Source organism: Castor canadensis, chromosome 13 (assembly GCF_047511655.1).
Source record: "Castor canadensis chromosome 13, mCasCan1.hap1v2, whole genome shotgun sequence".
NCBI lineage: Eukaryota > Metazoa > Chordata > Mammalia > Rodentia > Castoridae > Castor > Castor canadensis.
The window spans coordinates 77,580,385-77,594,110 of NC_133398.1; the positions used below are offsets into that span (position 1 = coordinate 77,580,385).

The following is a 13,726-nucleotide window of genomic DNA, read 5'->3' on the forward strand; positions in this document are numbered from 1 at the left end:
TGCTGGGAATTGAAATAACCTTACTGAACCTTTTAAATTTGCTATGTAGATGAAACTCATCAAGCCCCAAATATGATAGATTGGCGTTCACTTTCTTTGATTTTTTTAAATTTTGAGGGGCAGTACTAAGGCTTAAACTCAGAACCTGGTGTGTTAACACTTGCTAGACAGGTGCCTCATCATTTGAGCCACATCTCCTAGATGCTCATTTTGCTTTAATTATTTTTTCAGACAGGGTATTCTGTTTTTGCCTGGGCAGACCTCAAACCACAGTTTTCCCATTTTGGCCTCTTAAGTAGCTGGCGTTACAGGCATGTACCACCATGCCGGACTGTTTTGTTTGATTTTTAATAGTATTAGTAGTCTTTTTAAAATTTATTTGTGGAAAAATCTGTTCTTATAACCTTTTTATTAGTATATAATCATTGTACAGGGGGTTTTGTTGTGGTATTTCCATATATGTGTACAATGTACTCTGGACCTGGGTTTGATTCATGCCCTCCATTGCTGGGTTTTTTTGGGGGGGTGGGTTTGGCAGTACTGTGCTTTTAACTTAGAGTCTGGCACCTCCTAAGCAGGTGCTCTACCACTTGAGCCATGACCCTAGCCCAAAAAAAAATCAATTCTCATAAATTGCTGTTTTGAATCATAAAACCAAAGGAACTCTATAATATTTGAAATTAAAATTACTATTTAAGCCATAGTGAATGGAACTTCCCTATGTTCTCAGAAGTTGAATTCCAGAATTTTATTAGACTTCCTTTACTTTTTCTCATGAAAAGTATGAAATATGAGCACAACTGGGGGTTCAGCCAATTAATTTCATGTATGGTTCCATAGAACTCATACACTTATTTTAAGCAGTATTGGAAGCTGCAACAAACTCATAAATTATCAATGAATCTTTATGCATTTAATTTTCTCAGTTTGCTTTCCCCTAAAATACCATCACAGATGCATTAAGTTTTTAAAAATGCAGGTAAAAACCTATGTCTAGAGGCAAAGAATTTTTCTCTAAGAAACTTCAAATGGCCTAAACATTGTTCTTCAGAATTTGCCTTTAAGACAGAGAGTATAATCATCTGCGCAGAAAGGAGAGCAGTCACAATGTGACAGTGAAATAATTAACAGGATGGTAGAGATGTCACAGTATGAACTAAGGGTAAAGATCAGTCCACATTTCCTGTGTGATTTCTGTTCATTGAACTTTGATCCCACTCACACGAAGTATCACTCTTTTAACCAGCACTTCTGCCCTTGTCTTGCACCTCTGCCCCTGTCTCACACCACACCCATTCCATGAAGATTCAGGCATCCACCCTGCCCTACTCCTAGTCACCAGGCTAGCTCATCCTTTCCATTGAAAACTCTTGAGCTACAACACAACTCCTCCTGGGATGTGGCCTTTAACTGGAAGTTAACTGTGCCCTATGCAGCCTAGAAAACCTGAAGTCCATCAGCAGCTTCAGATCAGTCTAGGAGGGACTAGACCACTTGTGATATGTTACATAATCTGTGGGACTCTTCATTTTAAGAAAAAAATTCAATTTCAAAATTTAAAAGTAATTAAGATAATTTACTAGTCCACCTAACTCGGTATTTTACAGGAGGGTTGGCATCAGTTAATAGAATCAGAGCTGTTCCTTATGCCTCTCCGGTTGGCATTCTGTGATTTTGGCTTCTTTCTCGGATTCCATAGATTTCATCCATAGCTCATAAATCTTACCATCAGATCCAGATCCCATATTGAGTGGTTACATTAATTTTGCAATGCTGCCATAGCAAAGCACCACAGACTGTGTAACTTAAACAACAGACATTTATTTTCTCATAGTTCTGGAGGCTGGGAAGTCCAAGATCAAGGTGACAGGAGAGTTTATTTTATTATAAGCCTCTCTCCTTGGCTAGTAGAATGTCCATCTTCTCTTCATGTGTTCATGTGATCTATCTATCCTGCATGTCTATGTCCCAATATCCTTTTTTATTTAAAAAAATAAGTGTACCAGTCCTATTGAATTAAGGCCCACTCTAACGAACTCATGTGACCTTAATTATCTCTTTAAAGGCCCTGTCTCTGAATAAAATAGTTCAAATCCAAAGCACTAAGAGTTTGGTCCTCAACATATGAATTTTTTGAGGACCCAAGTCAACACACAATACTACTTGATGGGTGGCCAACTGAGCAGTTCAAACACATTGTATGAAATTCCTAGAGAAGAGTAATGGTTACCTCTGGCACTTCCTATGGAAGAATGAGCTTCACTTTTACACAGTTTTAGTAAGCCTCTGATCACTTATTTTCTCAGTGCTGTGGAGGTCATGTGCCCATCCTTGAAAATTCATTATGGCCAGAGATGTGAGATTAGATTATTATCTTGATCCATCCTTAGAAAGGAGGAAGAGCTCCAGAGTCCACATAGAAGAGCAAAACAGTGGTTTTCCAGAGGAAATTTGAGATATCATTAGCAAAGAGTAAATATAGTACATAACCCTAAACAGAACCCTAATATAGTATATTAACCCAACATAAAATTTAGCAAAATGCTTTGAACAATAAAAATAGGAAATCACTTTATTACATCCATCATAATAATTGTTAACTCAGGCAAGAAAACCAAGATATAGAAATGCTGGGGAACAAAATATTTACTGTGTTATATCACTTCACATACTACATGTTAATCACAACAGAAAAATCTGGTAGATACTACTTTAATCAAAACGATCAATTTTTAGCCATATGAATGTCAAACAGCTCACAACCCCACCTATGCAATGTGTCTGCCAAAAAATATTTCATTTGGATCTAATCATAAGGAAAGAATTCAAAATGAGGGACATTTCTCAACCAAGTTAGCCAGATACTTCAAAAGTGCCAACATCATGAAAGATGCAAAAAGAATGGTAAACCATGCTAGATTAAGAAGAGTAAACAAAAACAAAAACCAAAATATAATGCATGTTTCTTAGTTGGATCTTGAATCAAAAAAAGTCATAAATACCATTGGGACAATTGGGGAAATTTGCATATTAACTAAATATAAAATAATAGACTTAGCAATGGTAAATTTACACAGTGTAATACTTTGTTGTGTTTATGGAGGAGAATGTCCTTATTGTTAGGTACTGCATACTAAAATACCTCAGTGTGTATTTGAATGCTAAAATCTCTTGGGTCTTAACATTGACTTACTTTTAGAAAGTGAAACAGATGCCATTACATCAAAAACAATAAAGGCTTTGATGTTTATTTTCTTGAAATTTTAGGTCTTTTATAATGTCAAACAACTATTGATATCCCTTTGGTTTCTTGAATTTTTCTTCTTCCTTAAAATCAGAATATAAAGTATAAAGGCTCTGCCACTGTTAAAAGGTGCACAACTTTTACACAACACAGAGAAATGAAAATTGGAGAAATCTATTTGTAAACTTCTAGAACAAAACTTAGTATTTTTTTATGCAAAAGAGAAGTGTGGCACTGAAAGAAATTGGGGCATACAATGAAACTTTTCTAAAATATCTTTAAATGTTAAACACAGCATATTTCTATCACTTATCTCCTATTTTCTTCTTTTTAAAGTTTTTTTTGTTTGTTTTGTTTTTGTATTTTGGTTCTTTTCTTCCCTCTTAAAAAATGAAAATTACCTGGTTTCTTACGTCAATTTTACCTTTTAGCAATAATTACTAAGTTTTTTCTTTGTGGTTTTATAAGAAATTTTCTTAATTCCATAAGAAGATAACCAAGAGGAAAAAAACTTAAACTGATAGAAATGATTACACTTTATGTTTAAGGAAGAACTAGCTAACAGATTGACTGCGAAGTCTTACTTCCTGTACTTCTTAAAGAAAAACAGAACCACTATATTCTTATATTTTATTTGTAGACAGTGGGGCAAAAGGTTATAATTAAATAGTTTTATGCTTTACTTTGAAAATCTATACATTTTATGGTAATTTATAAGTGTTAAGATACTGACAGATTTTTTGATGGTAAAGAAATGCTTTGTTTTTTGAGAAATTTAATTAAAAATTACAGACTCAAAACTATAGGTAAACTTTACAAGATACAATGTCCACTCTTGCTCATTTCTGATTTTATTATATGTGCTGGATATATAGCCTCCCTCACAAATTACTCTTACTGTCTTCGAAAAACTACTAGTTGCTTTTATTATAGCCTCATTTCAGAGAAGTAATGTAATTATCTTAGAGAGTTCAGAATATTTCCAAGTTTTCCACTTTTCACTTCTCCTCCTCCTCTCTCTCTCTCTCTCTCTCTCTCTCTCTCTCTCTCTCTCTCTCTCTCTCTTTCTCCCTCCCTCCCTCCCTTTTTCCCTCCGTCCTTCTCATTTTTTGGCAGAACTGGGATTTGAGCTCAGAGCCTTGTGTTTGTAAGGCAGATGCTCTACCACTTAAGCCATGTCCCTACCCCTTTCTTGCTTTAGTTATTTTTCAAATAGGGTCTTGCTTTTGCCCCAGGGCTGGCTCAAACTATTATCTTTTTATGTATGTCATCCTGTGTAGCTGGGACCACAAGTGTGAAACACTATACCTGGCTTATTGATTGAGAGGAGGATCTTATTAACTTTGCCTGTGATGGCCTCAAACCTTGATCCTCTCAATCTCCACTTCCAGAGTAGCTGAGATTACAGGCATGAACCACAATGTCCAACTGGGTTATTTTCCTTCTTAATACATAAATTACAGAAACTTACCTGGACAAACACCATTATATCTCATCACTATTTCTAAAATCCTATATATTTATTAATTCCCTTGATTCTTTATTTCTTGTATTATTTTTGTATTTTAGAAGTCACTGGGCTATTCTTCTGCTCCATGTAGTTTTAGCAGAGAATGTCATCATTACACTCAATTGCACTAAAGATTAAGATGATAAGTAAGTCCCAGGCTGGCAATCAGTATTGGCTATGGATGAAAATATCAGCCAGGGCTGTCTACTGAAGTACCATCTTCCTCCTCCACTAGCCTCCCATGTAGCCTGGACTCACAGTACGGTGACTGGCTTCAACAAATGTCTTAAGTCCGACTTTGAACATTGCACATCACTCTGTCACATTCTTTTAATCATAGCAACAGCCTAGGTTAGAGAGGAACACAGAACTAAAAGCATGGTATTTATGTTACTATTACAGTGCTTATGTACCATAAAATACACAAAAATCACATAGAAGAAGTTCAGAATGAATGTAATTAACCCATCTTATGGTCCTTTCATTATGTGTTACCTCAAGAAGAAAGATTGAAAACCAATAACTTAAGCACATATCTCATGAACTTTCTAAAAAATAAGTAAATTATAGCTAAACTAAGTAGAAACAAAGAAAAACTAAGTGTCTAACAGTAAAAAAAATCAGGAAACAAATATAAAAATAAAGATATCAACAATTAAAAGCTTATTCATTGAGAACAATATAAAATTAATAAATTTCTAAGATTTATCAAAAACAAAGAAAGGTAACACAAATAAACAAGATCCAAAATGAAAAAGAAGCAAAGCTACAGTTGTAAATATGATTACATTGTAATACCTTTGGGGCAATATAATTGAAAATTTAAATAATAAGAACAAATTCCTGCTGAACACAGTGACTCACACATGTAATCCTAGTACTTGAGAGGCAGACATGGGCAGCATCACAGGCCAAGGCCAGTCTGGGAAAAGAGTTCATGAGACCCCATCTCAACCAATAAAAACTGGCTGTGGTGGCACATGTCTGTCAAACCAGCTATGCATCAGGAACAAATAGAAGGCTCACCTTCCAGGACAGCCCATGAACATAAGACCCTACTCATATATGACTGAAAGGCAGTGTGGCTCAAGTGATAGAGCATCTGCCTAGAAAGCACAAGGCTGGGTTCAAATCCCAATACTGCCAAAAAAAAAAAAAAAAGAATTTCAGAGAAAAAAAGAAAATTTGAATACAGTCCGTCCTATGTATATTAAAATTCTTAAATCTGTTTTAATAAACACTATATTCACACAAATCACAAAACCTTCAGGCCCATATGACCACACCTACAAATATTAAGCATGGAAAAATACATAACAAAATAATACTAATTGATGAAAATACAGAGAATCTTAGAGATCAGGAACAGTTCTTATTTCATTTTATAAGGCTATAACAAACTTGACCAAAAAACCTGACAAAGACTTTAAAATAAACAAAAATTACAGATTAACCTCATTCATGAATAGATTTAAAAATATTAAAATTATTAGTATACTGAATTAGCATATATATCTAATATGATACAATGTATTAACACTGAAAAGGGTAGGGTGATAATTCAAAAAAGACAATACTAATTTATTTTAGGAATACAAGAATGTGAAATAAGTTTAATAGGAGAAGAGTAATGATGTATTTTACTATATTAAACAGAATAAAGCAAAAAACATTTTTGTCATATTAACAGAATAAACAAAAAATTAAGAACAAATTTTAATATGGCTTCATGATGAAAACTCTTAAAAAAAGAAAAACCCTAAGAAAGGGAGAAAATTTGGTTAATTTGATTAAAAAAAAAACAATAGAACACTAATGAGGAGATGGTGAGAGCTTTCTCTCTGAGCCTGGATATAATACAAAGATTCCCTCTATCATCTTGTCTACTTAACATTGTACTGAAATTCCTAGCTAGTGAAACAAGCTAAATAAATAAATGATAAAGTGATTGGGAATAAAGATTTGCCGTATTTGCAAATGATATGATAGTTTACGCAGAAATGTAAAGGAATCTGTAGATAAATTCTTAGAATTAATGCATGAGTTTGGCAAGGGTCTAAATATCAGATATCAATTTTAATGATAAATAACAGTCTAAAATATTCAATATCTAGGAGTAAATCTAACAAACATACAAATGCCTTTGACAAAAACTGTAAAACATTACTAAGAAGATATAAAGAAGATCTGAAGAAGTGGAGAAAGACATGTTCATGTTTGGAAAACAGCATTGTAAAAATATTAGTTTTTACCAAATTGATGTATGAATTCAATTCAATCACCTTTAAAATTTTATCAGGGTTTCTATGTGTGCATGTGTGCCTGTGCCTGTGTGTGTGTGTGTGTGTGTGTGTGTGTGTGTGAGTATAAATGGATCAGTTTGTTAATGCAAAACATCAAGACTTGGTAAGTCAAAACTGCATAAAGAAGACTAAGATTACTGTATAGTAATGGGCTTACTTTTAAAGCTACAGTAATTAAGACAGAGTGAACTATGTGCAAGAATAGCTAAATCAACAAATGAATAGAAAATAGAATCAGAAACAGATACACACATTCACGAACACTTGAATTATGATAAATCTGGCATTGAAAAGCCATAGGAAAAGATAGTCCTTCCACTAAATGGCACTAGGTTGATCACATACACATATGCAGGAATGAGAAACAATGCTTCACCCATACATGAAAATCAATTTCTGATGAGTAGCAGAATTAAAAGTAAGCAGTAAACAATAAAGCATCTAGAAAATAAAGTATTAAAAGTCATTTCATGATCCTGAAATGAGTAAAGATTCATTTAAAAATGATACCAAGATCAGTACATATGAAGAGAAACATGATAAAATGGACCCAATTTAAATTGTGAACTGCTGATTATCAAAAGTCACAAAATAGGCAATAGATGAGAGAAAACAACTGCAAAATGTTTGTATTCCGAATCCATAAAGATTCACAAATTCTTCAGGAACTAACAAAAGACGTGAAGAGACATGCAAAAGAAGGTATATGTTTGTAAGGATGCTTATCCTAACTAGCTGTTAAGGAAATGCAAATTAAAGCCACAAAAAGAACACAACCAGCAGAAGAGCCAAGTGAAGAGAACTAGCAATGTTAAGTATTGTTAAGAAGTGCTCCCAGAAATCATAAAAGGCTGGTAGTTGGATCAATGCCTCCTCTAGGAAAACTGTTCAGCATAATATGCTAAGGTTAAATGTAGTAACGAACAATTCCACTCCTAAAACACACTCACCTTCAAGAGAATAAACAGGAGGCCATTAGCTGAATCTGTATCCACACTTCAAGTTACTGCTCAACAAACCACTACCTAACTCAGTATGTTCAAAAAAAAAACTGAAGCCTAACAGCAATATATTTGTCGTAACAAATAGCTGAGTTTCAGCCAATCACAAGCAGCCAACTAATCAGACAACTGCCCAGGTAAATGCCTCCTCCTTCTAGGTACAAATAAGGCAGTGCCTAACAGTATCCAATCAGGGGATTTCTCCACCTTTCTTCTGTGTTAAGCCTATAAAAATTTGCTGCTTCTAAGCAGGCAGTGCTCTTTGAACCTTTTCTGACTCTGAGTTTGTCCAATTCTTGCATAAACTTTTGACACATGAACTCTGCTAAACTTACTTTATCTAAAGTTTTTATTTTAACATCCATAAAATTGTGTACATGCATATGCACTAACAGACATGAAAGAATTTTGTAGCTGTATAACTTTTAATATACCCAAGTAGGAGACAACTTTAATGTCCATCAATGATAGAAATGTCAGACGAATTATGCAATATTCACTGAATGGAATTCCACAGGAGGAAGGAAATAATCAAAGTTAAGCCCATGGCATGGTGAATGTTTTTGAAGAACAGTTAAGCAATATTGCTGTTGTGAAGATTAAATAGGGCCATTCCTATGAAAAGCATGTTAATTAGGCTCTTCAAAGTTCCTAAACTTACCAACCACTCTGCACTATGCAAGTGAACCTTTGTTACATTTCTTTTACCTCTTTAGTGGAAAGGTCCTCTTTGATTCTGGTCTCGGCCATTACTTTGCATCTACCTGCTGTCCCTTGGAATTTCTGGCCTTGACCAAAAATGGTGTTGAGAAAAGAAAGAGTCCCAATAAACATCATCTGAGGACATTCTACGTTAGGTTCTACTGAGACATGTGAAGTCTTGAGAACTGTAAACTTACCAACAAAAGAATGACCCATCCCACTGAACAGCCAGAGGGCATAAGGTATTGAGCATAAAAGACAGAGCTGTAGCCCACACTGAAGCAGATCTAAAACCTTGAGTGGGGAAGCATGCTATCCGTGTTCCTACTCTATAGTCTTGAGAGAGTCACAGACAGTTTCTGGGAGTAGTACAGCCAGTTATGAAAGGAGAAAACTTTCATACACAGAAGATTTGGCACATCGATTGCTCCTTAAAGTGATTCAGACTGTGCAGGACAACTCTAAATGTTCTTTGATCCACATCTGGGGAAATAAGATTCATAGTGACAGGTAACCTCAAGTACTAATCAGTCTATTTTTAAAAAGTTTTTAATTAAAGAAGTGAGAGTTCAGTAGTTAAGGCTTTAGACTTTGGAGTCAGAGTTACACTTTTTCAGTTGCTAGCTGTGATGTGGGTAGGTTAATCAATCTTTTTTGAGGTCAAGCTTTGTTATGTCTAAAATTAGAATTATAATGTCAACCAAACAAGATTATTATAAAAACTAAAACATAATGTATGCAAAGTACATATCACACTCTTTAGTAATAACCATAATTATATAATGCAAGATATCCAAAAGACAGACACATTCACATACACACATAAATACACAAAGAGCTAAACATCTTGGGAGAGAAACTAGAATTAAATCTTATAAGAAATATAAACAGGTGGGCACTAGTGGCTCACGTTTGTAATCCTAGGTACTCAGAAGGCAGAGAATAGGAGGATTGCAGTTCAAAGCCAGCCCAGGCAAATAATTCGAGAGACCCTATCATGAAAATACTAACACAATAAAGGGCTGGCAGAATAGTTCAAGTGGTAGAGTGCATGCCTAGCAAGTGTAAACCACTGACTTCAAACACCAGTACTACCAAAATAAAAAAGAAAGAAAAACAGAGGCTCCAAGTATGATGATACAAGTCTGTAATCTCAACTACTGAAGAGGCAAAAACGGGAGTAGTACAGTTTGAGACCAGCCTGGGCAAAAACTTCAATGAGACCCTGTCTCAAAAGCAAACTAGGCGTGGTGGGTCACATTTGTAATCTCTGCTTCTTGGGAGGTGAAGGTAGATGGATCATAGTTAGAGGGCAGCCTAGGGCAAAAATGTGAGACTCTATCTGAAAAATAACTAAGATAAAAAGAGCTGGGGCACACCTCAAGGGGTAGCATACATAGTAAACCCAAGGCTTTGAGTTCAAACCACAGTACCATGAAAGAGAGGCCATCGAAGACAAAATTGTCATATTGAAGAGAATGATGGATATTTAGGGGTTCAGATATACTATGTGCTACATAAGTACTGTTTAATACCATATGCTTCCCAATATACTGTACCAGTCCCCAGTACCATCAGCTGTTTATAAGTGCAAATTTCACAAAAACCATGCTCATATAACATGCTGTGATTGTCGTTGTTGTTTGGACTAATTTGCAGATGCCTTGGAATGGTAATTTTCAGAACTTCTGGAACTACTTTGTTTTATGACATTTGGGAGATATTTAACCAGCAAGCATGGTAGAGATGTTCTGCTGAGCAAACCAGACTTCCTCACCGGCATATATTGAAAAGACTTATCAGAAAGAATGAGCAAGCATAAGAAAAGCTAGCTGGTCCCTTCAAACTTAATCTGGGAGCTCACATGGTTCTGAGGCCATGTCACAAAGCATTAGCAATTATCCATAAAATGCACTTTCCAAGAACATTTTGAAAACTCAAAATTGGGGGTTATTTTACACTTCCCAGTGTTTTCAGGCTTTCACTGGTTTTTGAGTTAGTGGAAGGAATATGACAAAAAAAACAGAATTTTTTCTTGCAAGAACCTGTTTGATGTGTAAGCAGTTATGTAAGCTATGGGTCCATCCATATGCAAAGGGAGGGAGACTAGAAGCCACTTTTTGATGAGGGACTGGGGAGGTTTAAAAGAGCCTATGGGAGAAGACAGATTATTATAGTCATTGTTAGCAAATGCATGGTGTCTGTGTAATAACTGATATTTATTAGATAAAATAAATAAACCACATGTGTAAAAAAAAAAAAAAAACCTGTTTGAATGCCCAGTGTGTTTTCTGACAGTATGCACCAAGCATGAAATTCAAGGGTTTTTTGATGTCAGCTCACAGAATTCTTACTGACTCTTAAAGAGTAATTTGTTAAGAACTGTTTTATTTGTAGTAATGAAATATGTCTTATTATCTCTGAAGCAGAATAATCATTATAAGTGACAATTACCTGAGAAAAAGAATTAGGCCTTAAAGACAGAAGAAAGATGAATTAAACATATTGCAACAAATTATTTTGTGAACCAAAACATGAGTATGTGCATGTATGCATATGTTATATACTATAGAGAAGGTTGCTGTCTGCTGCCATTGGTAGTTACAACACCTGTGATTATGGTTTTGACATTATAGGTATGTATGATATATATACATTAAGATGTATATATATAATTATATTATGGCAGTATTATAGCAAAGACCTTCAATGTAGCTAATAAAGTGCAAGAATCTTGAGAAACCCACCACAACACTGAGCCACTCTCATCTTAATTTAAAAAGACAGAAGAAAGAAGAAATGACACAGTATGTAAAGTATATTATCAAGCCCTCTAAAACTTGTATGAAACAGCTCAATACAGTTGCCACCTGAATAATATAATCCTCTCTATCATTCCTGGAATAAGACTATTAATTGTACAGTTAATTGTGTTCTGTGATAACTTGCTCATCATTCTTTAAAATGTAGCACTGCACATAAGTTTGTGCTTTAAAGCAGCATAGCTTCGGGATACTATTTTATTGAGGATGTTATTTGCTACATCAAAAAGAATCTTGTTGGGCATGGTTGTACATACCTAATCCCAGCTACTTGAGAAGTAGAAATGGGAGGATCCCAGTTCAGTGTCACCCCAGGCAGAAAAGTTATTGGAACACTGTCTCAAAAAACAAGCTGAGGGTGGTAGCCCTTGTATAAAATCCCAACTGTAAGAAAGGTGGAGGTGGGAGGTAGTAAGAGGATAGTGGTCCGAGATCAGCCTTAGGCAAAGCCAAGAGACAGTTTGTGAAAAATAACTAAAGTAAAGTAAAGAAAAGGGGCTGGTTAAAGCACCTAGCTAGAAAGCATGAGATCCTGAGATCAAATCCCAGTTCAGCCAAAAAAATTAAATATTTTTAATGAAAAAGTCTTAGAAAAATGCTTATCAATTTCTATGTCAAGAATAAATGGGCTTCTGAATAGTAATTTACCTATTTCAATCTCACAAACATTGGTTCTACTGTAAATGAATCATTTCTTTCTCTTATTGCCTAGACTCATCACCAAATTTTTGGTCCATCTGTGGCAAATGTATACATGCTATGAACCAGTCTTATAGATAGATTTACTTTATTTTTCCTTTCTTTACTATTAGTTCCTTTTAAAAATATAGTAAAACTTAATTGTTCTTAAAGCCTTTTGGCAAAGCAAAGTAAGTATAAGTAGTCTAAAACAAATGTATATATTCCAAATACATTCCATTAATGTGTTTATACTGATTGAATCATCTATCTTCACAAAGAATTGTAAGAGCTACCAAGATTAATTAAATATGGCTTCTGCCCTAGTTTTGAAAGAAATACAGAACCTAAACATAAATAAGTATGATAAAAGAAATTGATAAAAGTACAGATAAAATTCTATAGCAATCCAGGCTAGCCTAGGCAAAAAGCTAGACCCTGTCTCAAAAATACCCTGAACAAAAAGGGCTGGAGTCCTGGCTTCAAGCAGTAGAGTGCCTGCATAGCAAGTACTGAGTTCAAACCCCAATATCACACACAAAAAAAAGGAACTATACATGCAAAAAAAAAAAAAAAAACCCTAACTGTGCAGCTTACTGAATTTCCACAAACTAAGCACAGAACCGAGTTTTGACAAATAGAGCATTACTAGTTTTCAGAATCCCTCACTTTCCCCACTTAATCATTTCTTTCTCCTCATTTTCCAGAGGTAGCCACTGTTTAATATCTAGCAACAGAGTTAGCTTTGCTGAGGTTTGAGTTCTATATAAATGGAACTTAGAGCCTACTTGTTGAAAATACCAACTCTTCACTTGGGCCTGCAAGTTCCAATGGGTAACTAAAAGCAGGAATAATACTTGGCATCTCTGCCTCCATTTTCCATCTGACTCCTTTATTCTGAGTCACTCTTTTCTGGTGTCATCTTTGATTTCAGATACAAGATTTGATGGAGAAGCAGCTGTGACAAGAGTCATGAATACCTTGCTGCCTCCCAGGTAACAGTGCAATCCTCCTCACTTACTAACCCTCAGATAATGGTCAACATATACATGCTCCCCCCACACACACACTTCTTTCCCTTCCCTACATAATCTGGGAGCTCATGTCAATAACCCCATTCCCTTCACCCCAGAACTAAGAATGCTGCTCCCTTTGTCCTCCTTGTGTTGTTATATTGATTAAAGTTCAAAACAATTCTATAGGAATTGGGTAAAAAGAGGTATTAATTGAAGAAAAGGATAAGGAACATGTGGTAAAGCAAAATAATCGATGCTATTTCTTACTAGCCACATGACCTTGGCTAAATCACTCACCTCCTTAGAGCTTCAATCTCCTTATATGTAAAATGAGAAGAGTGATGTTCTGTTAATTAAATGAGATATTGTACTTGGCACCAGAAGCTAACGCGAACTAGAGGATCAATACATTTTAGCTGCTGTTGATATTTTCGGAAGATAATATTATAA

At 35.0% G+C, this 13,726-nt stretch overlaps 1 long non-coding RNA gene across 7 annotated transcripts in view; it reads right to left on the minus strand.

Annotated features, from left to right (window-relative positions):
* The window catches only part of LOC141415445 (uncharacterized), a 297,301-nt gene extending 289,091 nt beyond the window's left edge, over positions 1-8,210 (minus strand). For all 7 annotated transcript variants that reach the window (XR_012440477.1, XR_012440479.1, XR_012440476.1 and 4 more), the window contains exon 1: positions 8,008-8,210. This is a non-coding gene — a long non-coding RNA (uncharacterized lncRNA). The remainder of the gene's footprint in view (positions 1-8,007) is intronic.
* Between the last annotated feature and the right edge of the window lie 5,516 nt (positions 8,211-13,726).